Source organism: Nanorana parkeri, unplaced genomic scaffold (assembly GCF_000935625.1).
Source record: "Nanorana parkeri isolate BGI_ZX_2015 unplaced genomic scaffold, ASM93562v1 scaffold6, whole genome shotgun sequence".
Lineage (NCBI taxonomy): Eukaryota > Metazoa > Chordata > Amphibia > Anura > Dicroglossidae > Nanorana > Nanorana parkeri.
Window position 1 is genome coordinate 123859 of NW_017306274.1, and position 2882 is coordinate 126740.

Consider the following 2882-nt stretch of genomic DNA (forward strand, 5'->3'; position numbering starts at 1 on the left):
CCACCGCCCCCCCTGAGTCGGCAGGTTCTCTGGGGGGCTGTGCAGGATCTGTGAAGGGCTCTGCCGCGTCTCAGAGGGGCTTTGCAGGATCTGTGGTGGGCTCTGCGGAATCTATGGAGTGCTCTGCAGGGTCTCAGGTGGGCTTGGCAGCCTGAGACCCTGCAGAGCCCACCATAGATCCTTCACAGCCCACCTGAGACCACAGCTTTTCCTGCTACGCTAGTAGCGGAACATGTCAAAAGCTGGATACAGCGTGTGCACTGTATCCAGATTTATTGCAATATTTTACTTTTGTTTGAAGATTAAAGTCCACACAATCCTGCTGCCTTCTTTTCTTTGCGCTTCATATAAAGATGAGTAGGTTTTTTTTTTTTTTTCAAGCCATTTTATTATAAGCAGCTTTTTGAGCAAAATGAAGAGTTTCTACTTTAGTGCCATTTCCCTGATGGAGAAATGAGGCGTTTTATGCCAAAATACATTTTGCCCAAATCACTCCTTTAATTCCCTATGACACTTCTGAGAACCCCTGGCAGTGTGATAGAGAGTCCCTTACCCTGCCGCTGTCACTACCGCTGGACAGCTTGGCCTGCATGTCTGCATGTTAATGTGATGAATGTATAAATAACGGCATGTACAATAAAAAGGGCAATCCGGATACCGAGTCCTACACCTGACACGTATTAACCCCATACAGCTTTCCCAATACATTAATCTCAGTAGTGGTCCTTGAAAATGGACGACACCAAATAATGAGTTCACTGAGCGCTGTGATTCATGCAAATTTGCACTTGAAATAGAAAAAAACCCAGGACTGGGCTTATTCAAGAATCTAAATATGCAGTCGTAAATGGGAAGTAAACCGTGAATCAATGACATGTAGGGGGTGACGGGGGTCTATTTATAAATGATTCACAGGGCCATTCGCCCAGCAAATCTTGGGAACATTTGTTTTGTGGCAAAAGAGGCAAAAGCAAAAAATTCTCAATATCCCTTCTATTGAGGTTTCGGTTCTGTACGAATAGAGGCAAAAACAAACGTTCTTAGTGTATTTTCTTTTCAGGTCAAATGTAATGTAATGCATTGTAATGTAATGCTGCATTATGGCCACTAGATGGAGCTGAGGAGCATAGGAAATAATACATTATACAGCACAATGCAGAATACCACCAGCTATAGAGGAATACAACACATCCTAGCAATACATTATACATACAGTGTATAATGTATTGCTGGGATTTGTAGTGCTCTATAGCTGGTGGTATTCTGCACTGTGCTGTATAATGTATTATTGCTGGGATTTGTAGTGCTCTATAGTTGGTGGTATTCTGCATTGATTGCTGTCTAATTTTACCCTTTCCATTTCACTTTATTGCACACCACACATTTTTTTTTTACTTTCACTGCTCCAAGCGTGACTGGCTCAGTGTCCTTACTCTCTATGGTGAGCTCTGCAGGGGTCTCAGGTGGGCTGGTCAGGGCTTCATCCCCCTCTCCCCCTCCCTCCCAGCTCCTCTTACCTGCTCCTGGTGCCTGTACACCTGGCCTCCTCTGCTGCCGGACTGGAAGTAATATCACTTCCGTCCGGTCCCACATCAGACGAGCAGTGGTGCTGATGGGGCCCCAGCCTGTCTTGAAGCTGCTGGATCGCCAATGCTGGGGCCCTGCACTGCTAGAGCCAGGCCTCCTCCGGGCGGGCCCCCCAGGCTGCCTGGGCCCCTTACATGAGTATCGGACGTACCCCCCGATGGCAGCCCTGTCTGCGGCAGTGTGTCAATTGTGACAATTTGGAAGCCGCACAGGCGCACCTATGGCAACTGGAGAGAAGTCAACAAGGATTGCAAAAACTGACGGCTGGTGCAGGTGCAGTAGCGGCATCTCATCGAAGTCTACAATAGACGTGACTTCACGAGTTGAAGATCTCGACGAGTTGGCCACCTCGACAGAACACCTGCATACAAATTGCAGTCTTCTGTCCATCTGCAGCCATTTTTGCCCCTTTTAAAGGAGAACTATGAGGGGCGTGCTTTTCACTCACCTCATAGTTCTATCCGACCTGTGACAATGAGACTGTCACAGGTCGGCTCAGTAGATCGGGAGGTGAGCGAACACATACCAGCGTTCACTCACCTCTCGATCCTGTCACGGCTCTCTGCCATGACAGGGGAGGGGCTGGATTCCCCCCTCCCCGCTCCGATCCTCCAGCGCTGACTGGCGGATCGGACGGGGGAGGGGGCGGGTACAGCTGGCTCTGCCTCTAGATAGGTAGAGCCAGCTGTCACTCACGCAGCTGGGTGGATCCAGACATAATTGTCGGGATCCGCTTCAGCTGCGGCGTCTCAGTATACACAGCTACAGCTCGCGGTATACTGAGCTTAGGGTGACGGGAGGACGCTAGTTTGTGTCCTCCCGTTACCCTGAGGAGAACTATGGGGAAAAGCCTTAACCCCATAGTTCTCCTTTAATGGCAGATGAGAATTGATCTGAAGGTGTCTCTATTATGCTTGGATAGTTCTGATTAGTTGGGATTAGAAAGGATTTTGGACACGGATGGATTAGCGGACGAGCTCCTCGATTCCTGTAGCGACATTAATTACGGTTTGTGAAGCCACCGGTGATAACTTTACATAGTTTGTCTGATCTGCGGAGCATGGCGGCACACTGATACGGGTGATATATACGGGTACAAACGTTGCCGGCCGCCAGTAATCTGTGATGACAAAGGTTGGAGATTGTGGAAGAAGTCCTTGTCGGGGTAGAGAGCGAGATTCTCTCCATGCAGTTTAATCTTGATTAACCAGCCAGAGAAAAACACTCACTTAGCGTCTCTCTGCATTCAGGAGAAATCCACAGGAAGCTCTCAGAGACAAGATAATGAGCAAAAA

The 2882-nt window shown here is 48.5% G+C and overlaps 1 long non-coding RNA gene across 1 annotated transcript in view; it reads left to right on the plus strand.

Annotated features, from left to right (window-relative positions):
• Positions 1-2882, plus strand: part of LOC108784387 — a 19235-nt gene that overhangs the window by 12748 nt on the left and 3605 nt on the right. The gene's annotated exons all lie outside the window — the stretch shown is intronic.